General features: G+C 43.5%; 1 protein-coding gene and 1 long non-coding RNA gene across 2 annotated transcripts in view; one reads left to right on the top strand and one right to left on the bottom strand.

Annotated features, from left to right (window-relative positions):
• Positions 1-9708, bottom strand: part of DHRSX (dehydrogenase/reductase X-linked) — a 176890-nt gene extending 167182 nt beyond the window's left edge. The window contains exon 1 of the mRNA XM_077343330.1: positions 9687-9708. The gene's annotated coding sequence lies outside the window, so the exon portion shown is untranslated. The remainder of the gene's footprint in view (positions 1-9686) is intronic.
• Positions 9709-10869: 1161 nt separating this feature from the next.
• Positions 10870-21815, top strand: part of LOC143840168 (uncharacterized) — a 75412-nt gene continuing 64466 nt past the window's right edge. Inside the window, exon 1 of the long non-coding RNA XR_013232055.1 lies at positions 10870-10974. This is a non-coding gene — a long non-coding RNA (uncharacterized LOC143840168). The remainder of the gene's footprint in view (positions 10975-21815) is intronic.

Genomic DNA, 21815 nt, shown 5'->3' with positions numbered 1-21815 from the left:
TAAAAATGGAGCAAAGACACTGCTGGAAATATCTTCATGATTACAAAAGGCTTTGTTGCAAAACTGGAGCAAGCCTCATCCTACTTAAAATGAAAATAAAAGCATTCCCAAACACCCTGTGCCAATGGTCATGAAATGATCAGATTTTTCTCACCCAAGCTAAATTAAATCCAGAGAGACTAAGCTCTGCCGAAAATAGTCTATTATGAAAGCGTTATATTTGCATAAAGCAAAGGTAAAGCTAATAGGCTTTTCTCACAGCCAAAGTGATTAAATTAAGTTAGTCACTCCCTCTAATTAAGGTATAACGTCTTCTAGGAACTCTGCTGAAATGGTCCACCAAACATGCTCATACCTTTATTTATCTGTTTGTTTGTTGCAATAAAGTGTTTACTCTGTTATTTTGCACTATTTCTTTCATCAGAAATAGGTGGTCATGAGTTGAATATGAAAACATAGCATACGTGCAACAGCTACATTAGCTGAGAAAAAGATCTTGGAATTTCTCATAGCAACTCAGTAACAACATTACATTTATTGCACAGTAGGATAATTGGAGGTAATTGATCTTTGAAGGCCTGTAGTTATACGTAGATAAATTGTATAGAGATGAAAATAAACATGCTTAGCTGGAAGTTTCACTAATCTCTTCCAGAATAAATTATGCCTGATTTGGAAGTCCAAAATAGTACCCCAGCCCTATTATCATATTTTGCTAAAGAGTCTAGAACAGTCTTTGCAGAATGACCTGTGAAATTCATGTTCTGATGATTTTAGTTGCAAGAGATTGGTGTAACTCCTATCCATTAATTTGCCTATTCAAACACAAACACACACGCACACATGGCCAATTCAAGTAGGACCTAAAAGCCAAAGTCCTGTTTAACTTAAAGAGTTTAAGGGAGCTGGTTGGGTAAGACAAAATAACAAAAAAGGCTGAACCTACCTCAGACCTCAAGGTGTCACTGCCACCAGTAGCCTTACTACCCTGTCAGCCAGAGACCAAAGGACTATACCTCCTGGGTTCTAAGATCACGGGTTCTAAGATTTTCTGTTTGTTCCAGAAAACAATTGTTTTGGTAGTTGTAGCCAATGCAGCCTAGAGTACTTGTTTCAGACTGAAGCTTCCAAGTGCAAGAATATCTCAAAATATAAGAAAAGTGATTTAGTACAAAAAAATTGCAGGAATATACACTGAGAGAACATTGAGGCTCAACTAATATTTACATTTATAAGCATTGGTTCAGGAACCTTATGTGACCCAACAAGACTGAGTCCAAAAGGGTTTCAAAGTCCAAGACAAGGGCTCTAGTCAGCATGACTCACTTCAAATCAAGAAATATCTCAAAAATATCAAAAGGTGGTTTCATCCAGGTAGGGCGGAGGATTCACCAATGCTGGAGGCAGGATGGTAGGCTAGATAGGCAAGTTTAGACAAAAAACATCAAGCTCACCTGGTGACCTGGACACATTGTGGAAATGAGAGTTTGCACTCAGGAAGACTTGCATTTGCTGACGAAATTACATGGTTTTGCAAGCCCCTGTGAGGATAGATAGGCATGTGGATCAGTCTGATGTCCGTGGTTTTGGCCACTTGTTAGCCTAAGAAGAGCCTTGACCTCGCCTCTCCAAAGCAAGGCACTGCTAGTTTCTAGAAAAATTCCCGCCTCCCACAGACAGTATTACCCTCTGAAGGTCTCCTCCCTCTCATCTTTAGTAAAGCAAATAAACCCAGCCCTGTGCCTCCTATGAACTTGCTAAGTTGCTACAAGGACAAACAGGACTGACTAAACTTGAGAACATAACAGCTTGAACAGTTTCATAATGCTACATGGCAGCAGGGTGGGGGGGGGAGGAATTGGTTCCACCCAGGAAACTGACCCCACTGCAGGACCCCGTTGCCACAGAGACACACAAAGGGGTGGGGCCTCACTGATCATTTGAGGGTGGGGAGAGTTCTGCATCACAAGCCCACAGCAGACTGGGGCATCACAGCATTTTAAAGACCATTGTAAAATGGTGAAGATGAAGTGGTGCTGGGAACAAAGTTTGCCTTCTTTTTAACTGGCTTCAGCAAGAGAGGGGGAAATCACTCTCTGTCTCTTTAGAGGGGAACCGCTCCAGCTTCCTTCCCGTCTGCCTGAAGCAAAAAAGCCAGCTTCCTCCTGTATGTCAGGCAGGCTGGAGCTGTGTGTGTGCGGACGTTTGCTAGAACTGGCCACTCTGGTCTGGAAATTCCTGGAGATTTGGGGGATGGAGCCGGGGAAGGTAGAGGAGGGACATTAATCAGATATAATACCACAGAGCAGCCTTTCTCAACTTTTTATTTTTTACCATTGAGAAGTCCCTGAACGTTTTACAGGCTTTGAGAACCCCCAGAAGTGGTGCAATTGTGCAGAATATGGTTGGGAAGCATAGCTGTGTACACACCCACCCAGGCCCATCATTGGCCATTTGGGGAGGGGGAGACGGAGCAACATATATATGGCCATATCACCTGATAAATGTTTTACAATTTTTTAAAAAGATAAAAATTAATTAACTACCACCCATTTGGGAAACTCTTCCAGGGCCGTCAAGAAACTCCAGGGTTTCATGCACCCCTGTTTGAGAAAGCCTGCCATGGAGTCTATTCTCTCCAGAGCCATTTTCTCCAGGTGAAGTGATCTCTCTAGTCTAGTGATCACTTATATTTCTGGGAAATCTCCTTATTCTTTATTAGGTCTCTCATGCTGTTCGATTACCTTGCTTTATGCCATTTAACCTACCTTGACTCTCAAGTCGAAAATGAGCAAATAAATGATAAAGTATCAATACACAAGAAAGCAAATAAACAATGATGTGCTCACCACCACTGTACTTATTTGTTTTCCCCACTCCCAATACCTTTTTCTGGATATGCGATTACCCTGCTGGGAAATCCCAATGGGGGAAAGAGCTCATTCCCCTTCCCACAAAGTTTTCGCCCCTGGCACAAACCCTCAGTAAAGTTAAGAAAGAATTATAAAGCTATTGAACAAGTTAATTATTTTCAGGATTGATCTGGGGGACTTTTTGCCATGAGACTTGGCATTTTTGCAGTTTCTTGTCAAATCAAACCAGGTTTCAAGCTGAGACCTGGCAAAAAATCATGGAGGCTTCTCTCTCTCTCTGAGAACTAAGGTCAATTGACTGTAACTTCAAAGAGGAAGATGGGAAGCGACACAGGTGCCGGTCAGACTATTAGACCTGGCAGTTTCAAAGCCTTAAGAATCTAGACGGAGCCAGATTTTTAAAAACGGATGAAAAAGTCCTCTTCTGGGATTAGAAAGTTAGGAATATTTTTAGTGAGTAGGTATTATCGCACCGTAAAGTATTTAAATGAGATTTGTCACAATGATCACTTGTTTGAAGTAGTCAGAAAATATCTCTTTTCTTTTTGCTTTTCAAAACGCTCAGTTAAGAGGGTTGGATTAGTGTCTGGGAGACCCAGGCTCAAATCCCCACCCAAGCTCCTTGGGTGACCTTGGGCCTGTCACAGCCTCTCTGTCTAACCCGACCTCCCAGGGCTGTTGTGAGGATAACATGGATGCCAGAATAACACTGCAAGCTGCTTTGGATCCCTATTGGAAAGAAAGGTGGGGAACAAAGCAACGAACTAAATGGATTCCATCTTGTTAGTGCCCAAACTCATGGCTGGGAGAAGCTGTTTGCTTAACTGGACCTGATGCAGCAGTGTTTGGTCTAACTGGCAAACGCACCTGATTTGTTGAGTCACCTGGTTAACCATATTGAGATAATTTAATATAGGTTACTGGGTTCTGCTCTGCGATTCCACTCCCTCCCTTTTGGGAATCTGAGAAGTGTACACCCCCGGGGTCTTTTAAAGTTTGCCTATTATTTGACAGCATCAACAACAGTTTAATATTTTCTTTTCCTGTGATAACAGTCTTCCAAGAGCACTAAAACATTACTCATTGCAGATGTTAAACACAGTTTTTTTAAAAAAAGAAATCACCTTTGATGAGTCTGTTATAACAGCTCTAATAACTTTATAGCATATTTGTATAATCCTTTTTTTTTGCCAAAGGCTGTTCTGACTTCTCTTTTTTGCTTGTGAATTTTTTATGAGAGTCTGTCTGCTTTTCCTGTGCTTATCTATCCAGAAATGTCTGTCATTCTCTCACTGCGACATCTGAATGGGCCTTTGTTGCATGATAAAAATTCTACAGGGGTTGCTGTTTTAGTAGATTGCAGCAAGAAATAAACAGGAGACGTGAAGCATCTTAAAGGATTAAAACCTGTTATTCTCACGTAAGGTTTTGTCGACTACAGCCCACTGCTTTGTATGCAGTGAGCATTGTTGCACGGCTCAAGCCACAAGAAGTGGATGAAAAATTGGTAGCACAACAGTCTGCAGGAAAGATACAGGACTTGGATACCATCAAGCTTTTCAGAGAACACCAAGTTAATGCACCATAAGGAAAACACTGTCTAATAGGCTGTTTTTCTAGAGTGCGTGGTTGTCTCCATTGATTGACTCTTATCAAACATCGCCACCTAATGGAGTAAATAGGAATAACCTGCTGAGGCTTTGTGCAGCATCTATCTAGTCTAATAATTAATTTTTATTTGCAGTTGTTATGGCAGGAGCATATATATGCCTGCATACACACACATATAATAGTGATGGGTGACTCCACTATTTATTTATATTTATATTTTATTTATATTTATAGCCCACCCCCCCTTGATCCAGTCATATAGAAGTAGTTCAGAAACCCACATAATAGGTTTGTATGAAATTAAAAATCAAAATGGGCTTACTGCAACAAAGGGAGGGGCGAAAGTGCATGTGTAGACACCATAGGAAACTAATGGACTTTGATGTAGCATTTTGGGTTGCTGCAGACACACAAATTCATAGCGGAAATTCTGTGCCCTAGGCCCAGACTTGAAGGGGTAGAACTGAGGAAAGGAGAAAGGAGAGGGGAGAGGATAGTGGAATGAGTGGAAGGGAAATGGAACATGGGGGTTGCAAGAAGAGGGACAGAAGAGCTAGGGCTAAAAGCAGCGACTGTAAGAAGGAGGGAGCCAAAGTAAATGATGGGGAACCAGAGGCAAGGAGGCCACATGAGGAAGGAGCTTTAGCAGGGAAGTGGGATTTCCCATCCTCTGTGAGTCCTTGTGTAAGGTGACCAGATTTTAACATTGGTAAAGTGGGACACCATTGACTGGAGGAGGGGGTTCTTGATTAAAAATGTGGTCTATATGGAGCAACAATTTTTTTTTCATAGAACGCATAGAACCCAAAAATAGTATTGTAATATATTTTTTTTAATTTCAACATAAGTACAATTTGCCAGGTGCCTCCAGATGTCCCTCCAAAAGTGGATCACCTTGGTCCTTGTGGCCCCTTTGTCACCTTGTCCTTGTGGCCCCTTTGTGTATTACATTGTGGGGTCAGAGATTTGCCATTGACTTTAATGCTACAATCTCAGTGACCTATTATGTTACTGCTTATCTTCCTACCTGCAGGTTCCAATATCTTACTCTGATTCAGACTCAAATTGTGCCCTAATGTTATTCTTTTCAGTGAGTTGATTGAAGGAATAGTAAAAACTAGACTCAAGTCAGTTAGTGTTTCCAAACCAACTCCCATGCTGCAAAAGCAAACAAGGAATCAACAATCCGAATTAATGAACAACAAAAGGCAGCATTGTAAATTGCTGGTTGCAGTGCAGCTGTGGACTGTTGTGGACATTTTTGTGCACAAGTTAACAGACTTTCATTTGAGAAGTAGTAAGGCCTCCTAGATCTATGGTTGCTGGCCCTACCTGGCAGTGTAGTGGGAGAATTTGCGTTACAAGGACAAATTATTCAAAATTGTGCCAACATGTGACATCGCATGTGGCACAAAACCAGAATTGATGTCACTGCATGGGGACGATGCTCTAGGATTCACCTGCCCTGATATGACAATGTCATTTCTGGCTGTGTGCCAGAAATGACATTTTACATTAGATTAGTGAGATGTTGAATCACCTCCCCCCGTTTCTCCCTGCTGCCTTACTGAACAGCAGCAGAGATTTTTGGGGTGGGGGGTGGGGGTTGAACTAGGATGTCTCCTGCTATTTATGGACGCTATAATGGGAGACCTGGCCTCCATATATGGATCTCATCTGTGTGGCCAGATCTAAGTGCTAAACTGAATACAGGCTAGTTTAGATACTGAAAAAGAAAGAGGGTTTGCAGAACTGGCAATCGCTTGCTTGGTGTAGTCATTAAGAGTGGCAGCTTCTAATCTGTAGAGACAGGTTTGATTCCCTGCTTCTCCACATGCAACCAGCCAGGTGTCCTTGGGATAGTCACAGTCCTGTCAGAGCTGTTCTCACAGAACATCCTGTCAGAACTCTCTCAGCCCCCTTACCTCACAGGGAGAGGAAGGAGATTCCTTCTGGTAGTGAAAAGTGGGATATAAAAAACAACTCTTCTTTTTCTTCTTCTTTGGAATGTCAGCCATTAATTACCCTGTCAGTTGCTTGATGGCTTCCAAAAAGGTGCAGCACTGGCAAATCAGCTGACATCTATTACAACAGAGCACCACTGTTACACAGCAGAATTTTCCATGAGAACCATGCAGCTCCTTATTAATCAAGTCCAATTAAAAGTTCTAACTAAGAATCTGCATACTGCATAGGTCATCCTCAAGATGAAAACTTGTGACTCAGTCCAGCTGCTGTTCAGGATTTTCCACTTTGAAATGCACATTTAAAGTCCTTGCCTGTTTTCAACAGCCAAATCAGGTTTTCCAAACTCTATCTGTCTGACCACAGGTAACATATCGATTTTACATCTTCATGTTTTTTTATCTATCACTCTGTAGATACATTATGTGATCACACCTTTCCAAAACATGAAAGGGGAAGTGTGAATTAGCTAGCCTGGTCCATGTGCTTCCTTGTTCAAATGCAAGGTCCAGAGACAACATTATAAAAAGCTGATTGAAAATGCACATGGTAGGAAGCCAGTGATGCAGTGGCTACCCAAAAGGAATGGTGTCCGCATGGATCAATTTAGAAGCAGCGGCCATATTGTTATTATACTGTATGAATCAGGCCTCAGTTCTGATTCATACATTACAAAGAACAGCATGGCTGTTATTTCACAATGGAACCATGCGGGCACCATTCCCTTTTTTGTGTGAGTGGCTTCCCGCCATGTGCAATTTCAATCACACCAGTGCGAGTCATCTTGTTTAAGTGCTTGTCTACTCAATATTGCTACACTTGCATGGGGAGCTGCTTCATACAAACACCACACCATGTGGAGGCTTCAAAGGGCGACCACATCACCACAGTAACAAGAATATAGATCGAACCTATTCTCTCATGGAGCCCATTACACAAGGAAAGTCAATACCATTGATTTTATTTGCACTGTTTCCATGTAGATGTAATGAACACTGAGTTATCAGGCTGCTAGTGTTCTCTTTCCCTTTCTCCCCCCACCCCTAAAAATACGGGAAACCAATTTGTGGGCATATGACTAGTTTTCAGTGTACAAGGCCTCCATGAGGCTGTTTTGCATTTTTATTCTTCAGGGGTCATGATGTTGCTAGGAGTGGTAAATGGCCCTGAACTAAACTCTAAATCGCAGCCTGCCCATGCCCTCATGGCACACGAGCCCACTGCCTACAGACATGGGAAACAACTCCATTTGTATAACAACTTCTTTATTTAGTGCTTATGTGCAATTTTACCTTCAGAAGACCTTGCAAGCACCCCCCTCCGCTTTTGACAAATGTACAGCTCCCCCTACCACCAAAGGCCACCACATATTTCAAGTGAACTGCAACCAAATACAGACTTATTGGTGGGCTCTTGCAGGTCACTGGAATAATTTATATGCTATCAAAAATGCTCCTCCGCCCATGAGCCCTCAGGCTTGTTAAGTACTTCTGGAGGATTATACTGTCCCAACAACAGCACTGTCCCAACCATAAGCAACAATTTTTATCACATGAACCTCCCAAACTCTGCTCCATATTTTTTACCACTAGAAGACACATTAGTGACTACCAGATGATATAATTGGGTATGGAATTTTTCATGCTAGACAATTTTCTAACCATTTCACAGACATAACTGTGCAATTTGTTCTGTAAGCCTTTGGACTTCTTTTCATTAACACTATATTTTCTTGCTAAAACTGAGGACAATTGCAAAACCATGTTATGATCCGTATATAGATCTGCTGATCCAAGAAAAAAAAATTGTGTTTCACGCATAGGCTTGGATCCCAACTAGAATGTCCCCAACACACAGAGGGGAGATTTTCACCAATTTACCCTTCTAAATGCCTCCCCCATCCCCAATGCTGCTACTGGAAGAACGGGGACCTCCAGGGATATATTTTTTTCCTTGGTGGGATCAGAGTTCTGCAGGAAAGCAACTAGTTAAAGAAGATCGCTTCCCCTTGCACTCTTGAAAATTCTGTGCAGGATTGCAGCCATGGACTATAGCAGGGGTAGTCAACCTGTGGTCCTCCAGATGATCATGGACTACAATTCCCATGAACCCCTGCCAGCAAAAATCAATAAAATTAACAGATATAAAATGTAAGCATTTAAAAAAATGCAGTGAATTACTGTTGCATCCGCCAAATTCTATAATGATAAGTAGCTAGCCAAATCTGAAAACATGTTGACCATATTAAAACATGCGGACAGTAAAGTAACACCAGCATTTATTGTTGATTGACCATGATGTTCCCACCCTGGTAAGTATACACAGAATGCAGCTCTACTGCTGAGGCTAAGCAGATCAGGTTCTAACCCTCTGAAAACCAGAAAGCTACTCCAGGCTCTTTATTCCTGTGTAAAAAATAATAATGGATAAAGCAAACGCTGGCAGGGGCTCATGGGGATTGTAGTCCATGAACATCTGGAGGACCACAGGTTGACTACCCTTGGACTATGATATTGTCTTTGCAGGAATCTGCCTTTCTCAGATCCCAGTCTGTGTCTTGATGAGAAACCCGCAGGCTGTGTGGACTTTGGTTAAATAGAGGGAGTAGAATTTTCTAAAAATAAACATTTTAGAACTACTCAGAAACTTCTATGGATTGCAAAGGCTTATCTGTATGTATACAATACTTTTATGAGATGAAACATGACAAAAAAACCCCAACAAACAAATTCCAAATAGATTGAAAGTGACTGTTTTTCTGAACGGACAGTAAAGCGAAAGCTCTTATATTTCATGAATCCCAATTCAGTTAAATGAAAAATGCCTCTAAATAACTTTAATAAGAGCTACTCGGGGCCTGAATACTATAATCCCTAAACAAGCATTCTTCCGGCACTTACATAGATCACTCCATCTTTCCATTTCTTCCCCCATTTTTGAATCCTTATTGCCACACGATGTATCACATTTCCTTGAATAAATAATTATTAATTTCTGGATTAATTTATATTTCCGCAGAGAACAAAAGAGTCTAAATTTAGATTGACCTATGAATCAAGGAGATAATCCTGTGCTGCTGAGACAGCTAACATTATTAAAACACAATGTGGAAAAGCAAGGGGAGGGGACCCTAAGCATCACATCCCACCTTCATCTCTGGGAAAAACAAAAGAGAAACATGGGAACGTGCTGGGGAAATGAGCGACCCCTGCCCTCCCCGACTCTGAAGGGACTCGCCCTCAGCACCCACACTTCAAATCAGCAGCACATGTGGCTCCTGTATGACCAAGCCTGCTGGTCAGTAGTGTGACTGGAACTGGTCCTTTAACACAGGGGTAGTCAACCTGTGGTCCTCCAGATGTCCATGGACTACAATTCCCTTGAGCCCTTGCCAGCGTCTGGAGAACCACTGCCTGATGGGAGGCAGCCTTCACCTGGGTTGGAGAAAAGAGGAAATGGGTCACAGCTAGGAGGTGGGTGCCGCAGCTTCTTCCTGCAGGAATTGTTCAGGTCCCCTGTGACTTCTTGAACGGTGGAGCCTGCAAAAGGGCTGGCTCCAGGATGGGTCATGGACCAGGGATTCTTCTTGTAGCTCAGGTTGGGAGGAACAGGGTCAGGACAGGAAAGAGGTGAAGAACCATGGTGAGGGCCTTCTCTCCCAATGTGAGGCCTGTGAAAGGAGACAAAGCGCCCGCTGCTGGCAAGGATCTGACTGGCTTTGGAAGGTCTTCAAGAGAAAAGTTCAAGGGAATGGAAATACGATAGTGGTTTCTTTAAAATTTCACTGGGTTTTAAAAATCATTCCTCATAAAGATAGGCAATTATAGCAGAAACGGCCAAGCTTGTTTAAATAAGATTTAGGCAGTGGAATTCACATTTAATTTGCAGTATAAACATTCAGAAATCAAACTTTGCATTCTGGTCTCTGCATATATAACCAGAAGTTAAGTCCCACTTTGATCAAAGAGAGTTACTTCTGCATCATACTTACAGGGCAAGTGTGCTTACTCAGAAGGATATCTCACAGAATTCCATGGATATTATTTCCACACAACTACCTTTACGATTGCTGCCTTAAGAGTGATGGGACAGAACTGTAACTGTTGGATATTTATTTGATTAGGCATTTATATAGTGTCCCCTCAGATGTCCTCAGAATCACAGAATCATAGAGTTGGAAGGGGCCATGCAGGCCATCTAGTCCAACCCCCTGCTCAACGCAGGATCAGCCCAAAGCATCCTAAAGCACCCAAGAAAAGTGTATATCCAACCTTTGCTTGAAGACTGCCAGTGAGGGGGAGCTCACCACCTCCTTAGGTAGCCTATTCCACTGCTGAACTACTCTGACTGTGAAAAATTTTTTCCTGTCTCGGGCTGGTTTACACCATCTAAAACGCAGTAAAAATCAAGACAATTGTTATTGTTGTTATTGTTATGTGCGAAGTCGTATCCGACCCATCGCGACCCCATGGACAATGATCCTCCAGGCCTTCCTGTCCTCTACCATTCCCCGGAGTCCATTTAAGTTTGCACCTACTGCTTCAGTGACTCCATCCAGCCACCTCATTCTCTGTCGTCCCCTTCTTCTTTTGCCCTCGATCGCTCCCAGCATTAGGCTCTTCTCCAGGGAGTCCTTCCTTCTCATGAGGTGGCCAAAATATTTGAGTTTCATCTTCAGGATCTGGCCTTCTAAAGAGCAGTCAGGGCTGATCTCCTCTAGGACTGACCGGTTTGTTCGCCTTGCAGTCCAAGGGACGCGCAAGAGTCTTCTCCAGCACCAGAGTTCAAAAGCCTCAATTCTTTGACGCTCGGCCTTCCTTATGGTCCAACTTTCGCAGCCATACATTGCAACTGGGAAGACCATAGCCTTGACTAAACGCACTTTTGTTGGCAGGGTGATGTCTCTGCTTTTTAGGATGCTGTCTAGATTTGCCATAGCTTTCCTCCCCAGGAGCAAGCGTCTTTTAATTTCTTTGCTGCAGTCCCCATCTGCAGTGATCTTGGAGCCCAGGAAAATAAAATCTGTCACTATCTCCATTTCTTCCCCTTCTATTTGCCAGGAATTGAGAGGGCCGGATGCCATGATCTTTGTTTTCTTGATGTTGAGTTTCAAGCCAACTTTTGCACTCTCCTCCTTCACCCGCATCAACAGGCTCTTTAGTTCCTCTTCACTTTCTGCCATTAGAGTGGTATCATCTGCATATCTGAGGTTGTTGATATTTCTCCCTGCAATCTTGATCCCAATTTGTGACTCCTCTAATCCCGCATTTCTCATGATGTGCTCTGCATAAAAGTTAAATAGGCAAGGCGACAGTATACAGCCTTGCCGAACTCCTTTCTCAATTTTGAACCAGTCAGTGATTCCATGTTCAGTTCTCACTGTTGCTTCTTGACCTGCATATAAATTTCTCAAGAGACAAATAAGATGCTCTGGTATTCCCATCTCTTTAAGAACTTGCCACAATTTGTTGTGCTCCACACAATCAAAGGCTTTAGCATAGTCAATGAAGCAGAAGTAGACGTTCTTCTGGTACTCCCTAGCTTTCTCCATGATCCAGCGTATGTTGGCAATTTGATCTCTAGTTCCTCTGCCTCTTCGAAATCCTGCCTGTACTTCTGGAAGTTCTCGGTCCACATATTGCTGGAGCCTAGCTTGTAGGATTTTGAGCATAACTTTGCTAGCATGAGAAATGAGTGCAATGGTGCGGTAGTTTGAACATTCTTTGGCATTGCCCTTCTTTGGAATTGGAATGTAAACTGACCTTTTCCAATCCTGTGGCCATTGCTGAGTTTTCCAAATTTGCTGACATATTGAGTGTAGCACTTTTACTGCATCGTCCTTTAAGATTTTGAACAGTTCAACTGGAATGCTGTCACCACCACTAGCTTTATTGTTGCTCAGACTTCCTAAGGCCCATTTGACTTCACATTCCAGGATGTCTGGCTCCAGGTCAGTAACTACCCCATTGTGGTCATCAGGGATGTTAAGCTCGCTCTTGTATAGTTCTTCTGTATAGTTTTGCCACCTTTGCTTAATCTCTTCTGCTTCTGTGAGGTCCCTACCATTTTGGTCCCTTATCATACCCATCTTTGCATGAAACGTTCTCTTCATATCTCCAATTTTCTTGAAAAGATCTCTGGTCCTCCCGATTCTATTGTTTTCTTCTATTTGTTTGCACTGTTCATTTAAGAAGGCATTCTTATCTCTTCTAGCTTTTCTCTGGAATTCTGCATTCAATTGGGTGTATCTTTCTCTTTCTCCCTTGCCTTTCACTTCCCTTCTCTCCTTAGCTATTTGTAAAGCTTCCTCAGACAGCCATTTTGATTTCTTGCATTTCTTTTTCTTTGGGATGGTTTTAGTTGCTACCTCTTGTACAATGTTGCGAACCTCCGTCCATAGTTCTTCAGGCACTCTGTCTATCAGATCTAATTCCTTAAATCTATTTGTCACCTCCACTGTGTATTCGTCGGGGATATGATTTAGTTCATACCTGAGTGGCCTAGTGCTTTTCCCTACTTTCTTCAATTTAAGCCTAAATTTTGCAACAAGAAGCTCATGATCTGAACCACAATCAGCTCCTGGTCTTGTTTTTATTGACTGGATAGAACTTTTCCATCTTTGGCTGCAGAGCACATAGTCAATCTGATTTCTGTGTTGACCGTCTGGTGATGTCCATGTGTAGAGTCGTCTCTTGGGTTGCTGGAAAAGAGTGTTTGCTATGACCATTGTATTCTCTTGACAAAATTCTACCAGCCTGTGTCCTGCTTCATTTTGTACTCCAAGGCCAAACTTGCCTGTTATCCCGGTTATCTTTTGGCTTCCTACTTTAGCATTCCAATCCCCCATGATGATAAGCACATCATTTTTGGGCGTTGCTTCTAGAAGGTGTTGTAGGGCTTCATAGAACTGATCAACTTCATCCTCTTCAGCAGCAGTGGTTGGGGCGTAGACCTGGATCACTGTGATGTTGAATGGTTTGCCTTGGATTTGAACTGAGATCATTCTGTCATTTTGGGGATTGTATCCCAAGACTGCTTTTCCTACTCTCTTATTGATTATGAAGGCTACTCCATTTCTTCTGCGAGATTCTTGTCCACAGTAGTATACCTGATGGTCATCTGAATTAAATTCACCCATTCCTGTCCATTTTAGTTCACTGATTCCTAAAATGTCGATGTTCAGTCTTCTCATTTCTTGTTTAACCACGTCAAGACAATTAACAGATATAAAATGTAAGCATTTTTGAAAATGCAGTGAATCACTGTTGCATCCGCCAAATTCTATAATGATAAGTAGCTAGCCAAATCTGAAAACATGTTGACCATATTAAAACATGCGGACAGTAAAGTAACACCAGCATTTATTGTTGCTTGACCATGATGTTCCCACCCTGGTAAGTATACACAGAATGCAGCTCTACTGCTGAGGCTAAGCAGATCAGGATCTAACCCTCTGAAAACCAGAAAGCTACTCCAGGCTCTTTATTCCTGTGTAATCCCGGAGGGATTAAAAGAGGCAGTGGTACGCCCGTTGCTCAAAAAACCATCCTTGGCTCCGCAGGAGCCTGACAACTACCGCCCCGTCTCGCATCTGGCGTTTCTGGGGAAGTTGGTTGAAAGGGCTGCTGCAGGCCAAATATCAGCATTCCTGGAAGAAACTTCAGCCCTCGATCCATTTCAGTCGGGCTTCCGGCCTGGCCATGGGGTAGAGACAGCGCTAGTCGCCCTGACGGATGACCTCCGCCGCCAACTGGACCGAGGCGGGTCAGTGCTGCTGATACTATTAGACCTGTCGGCAGCGTTTGACACAGTCGATCATGAGCTCCTAGCTCACCGCCTTGCCGACGCTGGGATACGGGGGATAGCCCTAAAATGGCTGATCTCCTTCCTCCAGGGTCGCGGACAGAGGGTAGCAATAGGAGAGAGAGTTTCTAGCCGTCACCAGCTCACATGTGGAGTCCCACAAGGAGCAGTGCTCTCTCCAATCCTATTTAATATCTTCATGCGCCCTCTTGCTCAGCTGGTGCGGAGGTTTGGGCTGGGTTGCCACCAATACGCAGATGACACCCAGCTCTTCCTCCTGATGGATGACTGCCCTGACTCCCCACCAGAATCTTTAGCCAGATGCCTGGAAGCAGTGACAAAATGGATCAAGCAGAGTCGTCTGAAGCTCAATCCTGCAAAGACGGAGGTCCTGTGTTTGGGTAGGAAGGGACCATGGGAGGAAGCGCGCCTGCCCATCCTGGATGGTGTGCAGCTCCTAGCGACTCACTCCGCCAGGAACCTAGGCGTGATCCTGGATGCTTCCCTTACAATGGAAGCCCAGGTCACGAAGGTAGCACGGCTGGCATTCTACCACCTCCGCCAAGCCAAACTACTAGCGCCCTACCTGGAACCAGAGCACCTAGCCACAGTGATCCATGCGATGGTCACCTCCAGACTGGACTTCTGCAACTCGCTCTATGCAGGCCTGCCCTTATCCTTGATCCGGAAACTACAACTGGTGCAGAATGCCGCGGCCAGGATTCTCACTAAGACATCATGGAGATCACATATCCGGCCGGTACTTCAAGAACTTGGTTGGCTCCCAGTTGAATTCCGGATTAAGCTTAAGGTTTTGGTAATCACCTTTAAGGCCATACGCGGTCTGGGCCCACTGTATCTGAGAGACCGCCTCCCTGCCTATACCCCCAGAAGAGCTCTACGCTCCGCCACCTCCAACTGGCTACGGATCCCTGGCCCTAAAGAGGCACGTCTGGCCTCAACAAGGGCCAGAGCCTTCTCGGTCCTGGCCCCCACCTGGTGGAATGAGCTCCCCGAAGAGATCAGGGCCCTGCCGGAACTTCCACAGTTCCGCAGGGCCTGCAAAAAGGAGCTCTTCCACCAGGCATTTGGTGGGGCCGACTGAGCCATAACACCTACAGGTGCCCCCCAGACTGAGGGAACGAACCAACTGAGGGATTGTCAAGTTATTGTTGAAGTGCCGTTCTAATTGTTCCAGTTGATATGTTGTTGTTATTGTTATATTGATTTTGATATTGATTTTGATAGTGTTCTATGTGAATGTTGAAAAATGTTTTATGTAAACCGCCCAGAGCCGTAGGGAAGGGCGGTATAAAAATATAAATATAAATAAATAAATTAAATAAATAAAAAATAATAATGGATAAAGCTTTACCCATTTGTATATGTAGTACGTGAACCAGGGATAATAAAGTTCATCATGATTCTGTACACAGAATTCTATGTCACATGAGATTCTTGACAGGGCTTTAGTACGCAATTCAGTCATAGGGTGAGGAGTTAAATAAGTATCTGATTAAGAAGGAATTGGTCCTGGGACTTGTGCTTTTAAAGACACAGGCTGGGGAGACCAGTGGCTGTCCTCCAGGATATAAATCCAGGGAGCCTGGAGCTGTACGTTTGCATCTCAGTTCATTGGGAATGTAATTTATCTAATAAGCACTCTGGTCCTAAGACAGACCTATGCACTTGTGTTTGCAAGGACCTTCTCTGTGCTGGTCTTCCTGCATAAGAGTGGGCTCCTAAGAGGTTTTGGCTGGCAGCCCCTGGTGCTCATGCATCAACCTCCCATACTCTCTACCAAGCATGCTTGATCATTCATTCATATAGTCATCACTGTGACTAAGAGATGAATCAGACATCAAATAAAATCAAGTGGGATAGGCGTGAACCCCTTCAGATTGCAGATGAGGACATGTTTGAATGTCCTTCATGTAAGGAGGAGGGGAAAAAACTTTCTGCACAGACACAAAACACAAGCTCATCAGAGGAAAGACTAGGGGGCTGACAGCCATCTTTGCATGGGACATTAATTCATTCAGCCTGCAACAATCATTCAGAAATTAATGTTGCCAGTGCGGAGTGGCGGCTAAGTACCAGGCCTGGATCAAGGATGCTCAAGTTTAGATCTCCAGGATGCCATGAAACTTGCTGGGCGATCGTGGGCCAATGACACCCAGTCAGCCAAACTGACATTGTGAGGACTGGTCCCCACTGGAAAGAATAGCAGGATATGTCATTACAAATAAAATTGTTTCTATGCTTCTGATGATGTGCCAGCCCTCTGATTGGCCCTCAGGAGGGAGGGCCCTCCCCTCAAGGGCCACTCAGAGGACCTGGTGCATCATTGGGAAATGCCAGGGGGACTCTGATTGGCCCTCACTGAGGGCCAATTAGAACCTCTTCCCCCACCCCCCTCCACTGCAGTCAGCATGCCTCCTCACCACCAGCATGGGTGGTGAATGCTGGCAGCCTCTGCCACAGCAGCCCTCCATTCTCACTGGCTTCCCCATCTCTGTGTTGGATGAGCAGCACCAGCAGCCTCTGCCATGGTGGCCAGCCATTATCACCATCCTCCCCACCTTCATATGGGGTGAACAGTGCTGGCAGCCTCCACCATGGGCACCCATCACCAGAGCTTCTGTGAGAACTGGTGAGGTGTGTGAGAGGCGGTTCTGCTGCTGGCTCCTGGCCTTGCCCGGTGAGAGCTTCTGCTGGTTCCCGGACAGCTTTTAAAGCAGGTTTTGCCCCTAGTTCCCTTTGGAGATTCTGACATTGAGTGTAATTTTTAGATTTTTAAAGGATCAGCTTTGTTTAAGTGGTTTTCAGCTTACCTCATTGTCCTCTTCAGTTGTCAATGCCTTACGTTTTTTCCCTTCAGAATAACTTTGTTTTCCAAATGCCGTTTCCCCCTGTATGTAAGTGTAGGGGTGCATATGAATGTCCTTAGTTTCAGAGGTGAGCCTGTTGAAGGAGTGTACTCATTGCTTATCTGAGACAAGTACATCCATGTGTTGAAAGCCCAGCATGTGAGGAATTTATCTTTCCGGAGCAGAATTCACATTTGCATGAGGCCGATTAGCTGAGCCTTGTGCAATCATGAAATGGCTGCCCCTTCTCTATCAGAACAGATTTCAAAGTTTAAATAAACAGTGAGAAAGGCTTTAAAAAACAAAATTTAGAGAAGGTAAATATACTGGATTGGGGGGAGGGGGGGAGCTGACAGCCAGCCCTAAAACATTCCTTCTCACATCTGATGCCAGAGTGCATATCACTTGGTTTTGGAGGTGTCCTCCTAATGTTTGCAAAACCAGCAGTCAGCAACTGAACTTCTCTTGGTCACATGCATGTTTTTTTCTTGAATCAAATACTCCACTAGGTTACCTTGATGATCTGTTTGCATTTTGAAATGGATACTATTGTGAGAGGTTTCATATTGGCACAGCTGCCAGCAGTCTCCATGATGGACTGTGTGGCAGCATTTGCTTACTTGAGTTGCAGAAGTAAAATCTATTAAAATTAATCTATACCCCACCTTCCTCTCCAAGAGGGACCCAAAATGGCTTACAGGATTCTCCTGTTCTCCATTTTATCATTGCAACAAAGCTGTAAGGTAGGTCAGACTGGTAAGTTTCTATGGTACAATCAGAGAGCTGAATCATCCAGACCCTAAATTCAGGGGTCCCCAACCTTTTTGAGCCTGTGGAAATTCTGAGGGATGTATGTGTTGAGCCGCATTCCTAAATGTGTTAAGTAGCATACTACCTGTACAGGAGGTAGAGCCAAATTCCAAATGGTTTACAACTCCTGAAAAGAATGAAAACCTAAAGAGTAGGGTTGACAGTCAATTCAGGCAGGCACTGTCAATAACCCCATGATATCATAGAGTTTCTGGCAATTCCTAGAGTGGACTGATGCCACTTCCAAGTTTTCGCCCAAAATAACATCACAATGTTTCCAAATTACATTTTTTCCATTGGACACATGATCAGAGGTGGAAAACAGGTGCTGGAGGTGGGGGATGCCCACCCACCCCCAGTGGGAAAGTTGCAGTGCTGTAAAGGAGATTTGAAACTGAAAATTGAGTAAGGAAAGCTCAGGTGCTTATCAGTCATCCTGATACTCCAGAGTCCGCCTGTTTTATTGCAAGTGGGAAATCCTTTCATTTACGTGAGGGCAGCCAATAACAAGACTTGCTTAACAATGGCCGAACCTATTTCTGAAAATCTCAGTGGGTACCAACACCAGTGCTGGTGGGTACCATGGCACCAATGAGTGCCACATTGGGGAAACCCTGCCCTAGTCTGACACTCTAACCCAGGGGTGGTGAACTCATTTGTTAAAAGGGGTGGATCTGACATCAATGTTACTTTTTGGTGCTGGGTCATGTGTGCCCTTAATATGTAATACCAGAGATGTAAACTTTATCAAGAACACAGGATTGAAGGGCATGTAATGGGTTACATGGTGGGAAAGGGTGGTTAATACAATTGACAATGATGATGATGATGGAGGCTTCAGCTAACTGACCTCACATGGGTCATTTTGCTGCTCTTAACCCTGCTGCCAACACCCTTCTCTTCCTTGCTCGTGGGCCAGATAATAGACCTGGATAGGTCGGTTCCTGAATAGGCTGGTTCCTGTATGTTTGACACCCTTGCTCTAACCAATATACCATCCATGTTGGTGTATACTTACAATTTACTGAGTTGCTGAGTTGGATTATATTGGGCCCCAAATCAGCATCAATAATTTAGGCAACATGTAAAATCACCTTGTTGTTAAGTGCGAAGTCGTGTCCGACCCATCACGACCCCATGGACAATGATCCTCCAAGGCCTTCCTGTCCTTTACCATTCCCCAGAGACCATTTAAGTTTGTACCAACTACATTACAGTTATTGTATCCTTTTCTTTTTTTAGTTGGTTGCATGAATCATCCAATGGTATTGATTACATTGCAGCATGGTCAGAACTTACTTGATTGAACCATGGTTCCTGGAGTCAGGGAGAAAAGATGAAAAATATTGTGATCCAACTGGGAACATTCAACAAACACAAGCGTGTTCAGATTTAGGAAGAGTCTGGACAGCTCCTTGCCACAAGTACACCAGCTCTCCAGGTGGTTAGTTCTAGCTCTGGGTTGATTTTGCCTGCCTGCTTGCCAGGGATCCTGTACCTTCATCTTCACTAGGCCAGGTGCAGAATGAGACATGTTGGCAGGTGAGTTGGGTAAGGCAAAATAGCAGAATGATAAGAGATGCAGTTTTCCTCCCCCAATACATGCACCAATTGTTTGAATATGCATCCATTCTAGTCACTGAATGGAAACTGCGGCATTACTGTTAGTTTGTACAAGCCTGAAAAAGCCGACAGTAGGCAGAGTTCTTTTCCCCAGTTTGTACTTCTATAATTCTGACAGTTGGTGCCTGTCTGTGAGAGAAGATGTCAGTGTAGTCAGGAAAAGGCATTGCTTATATATATATATTCTATCTAAGTGTAATTTACCTCATGTTTTGTTAGTAAACTATTTGCAGACTTACTCACTAAGAATTGAGAGTGGTTTTAGACAAAAGGAAGACCACTTTACTCTGCTGAATCACAACATCAACAGGATTGAGAGAGCCACTGTGTCTTTTTCTTGCAAAGTGCCCTTTCTCATCCTTTTTAACAGTTGAGAACCCCCTGAAATATTCTTCAGGCTTTGAGAAATGCTGGAAATGATGTCAGCAGGCCATACCTTCCCTGCCAAGCTCCTCCCCTTTTCATCAGCCATTGTTGGGCTGGGGGGGGTCGATATAACCATATATAGTCACATTACCAGATTTTTAAAAAAATTAAAAATATGTAAAAATTAATTAACGCTTCTGAGGCTGTCAAGAAACCCCAGGGTTTCACGAAACCCCTGTTGACAAAGCCTGCTCTAGAATCCTACCATTAAAATGAAGCTGAAGTCCGTGTATGTCTTTGTGTGTGTGTGTATTCTAGCTTTTAATGAAATATAGCCCCACTCACAGTCATCCTGAAATAGATGGGGCTTATATACTGCTTAAGCATCCTGTGATTTTCTGCTGACTTAGCTGGCACCTTAAGCTGTGCCATAACAGTATAGATGTGGTGGGGTAGGCAAGCAGATTTGCTTTTCACTCCCAGGTAGTTCAGTCAGACTGGTTATACCCATGCCAGCCTTTTTGGTACTGAAACATTATGCTCTTACCTGTGACACTGTCCATTTCTGGTGCTTATGCCAGCCCAGCCATACCAACAGTGAGTCTCTACCATCAGTAGGGCACTCCAATTTCCAGAGCTCCAGTGTTTCTTTGAGTCATACAGGGGTATCTCTGCATTATGCTTGCATGAGACTTAGTTGCTCTTTTAAGCAGTTTAAATGAACCGTAATATCTGCTGTCTTTCCTTTTTCTCTTTAGATAACTTGCTCTAGTAATGAAAAATTTCCTCTTAAAATGTTATGCATCTCCCATACTGTAATTACAGATGTACTCAACCATGAAGCTCACTGTGTGACTTTCGGGGAGATCACTTTTTCTCAGACTAATTTACCTCGTAGTGTTGCTATAAGGATAAAGTAGAGAGCCAGCTTGGTGTAGTGGCTAGGAGCACAGACTTCTGGCGAGCTACGTTTGCCTCCCCAGTCCCCCACATGCAGCCAGCTGGGTGACCTTGGGCTGTTCTGACCAAGCAGTAATATCAGGGCTTTCTCAGCATCACCTACCTCACAGGGTATCTGTTGTGGGGAGAGGAAAGGGATGGTTAATGTAAGCTGCTTTGAGATCCTTTCTGGTAGAGAAAAGGGTATATAAGAACCAACTCTTTTTCTTCTAAAGGAGAAACACACATGCCTCTCTGAGTCCTTAGAGGTTGGGTTAGAGAACAACGTGGCAGATAACTGTTGTACTTGAAAGTTGTGAGAAAGGGCTCTAATTCTGCTTTCATACTTCTCATGAGCTCTCCAAAATAAAATAATTTTTCAAACTTTGTTAGAATTTAGTGGTAGCATTTGTTTCTTGTGCTCAGGATCAAGTAACACTGCTAGAAATGGCTATTTTTTGTGCAAGTCTGTGTTCCATTACATTATGTGCTAATTAGACTGAAGTAAAGCTATCAGTTTGATGCCTCCTGTGATGTCAGTTAGCAAATTGGAGTCAACCTATTTCTCGAGTGTCAGAATTGTGCAGTTAAGAATTAGATCATACATTCTACTTTTCATAGATATTATTTTCATTAGGAAATGGTTAAGAAGTCTGCAATTTTTAAATCAGATGTAACTTAAGGGTAAAACTGGGTTTTTACAAAGTATGAAAGTTGCTTTTCATGAAATGTCATATGAATAGGTATGATAACTTAGCATTCCAAAGGTCTTTTCACATTCATAACATATTCAGATATTTTCCCCATTACAGCCATTATGGCCCTTTGCAGATGTTCAGTTTTGATGTTTAAACTGTGCATAATGAAAGTACACGATACATGTAATCCTCCTGATATAGGTAGTCAGCATTAGGGTTGAGTGCTTTGGCATCTGAAGCAGCTGTTCGCGCCTGAA

This window comes from Paroedura picta, chromosome 6 (genome assembly GCF_049243985.1).
Source record: "Paroedura picta isolate Pp20150507F chromosome 6, Ppicta_v3.0, whole genome shotgun sequence".
NCBI classification, from domain to species: Eukaryota; Metazoa; Chordata; class Lepidosauria; order Squamata; family Gekkonidae; genus Paroedura; species Paroedura picta.
Note: the sequence above shows the minus strand (reverse complement) of the source record. Positions and strands in the feature narration are given on the sequence as shown.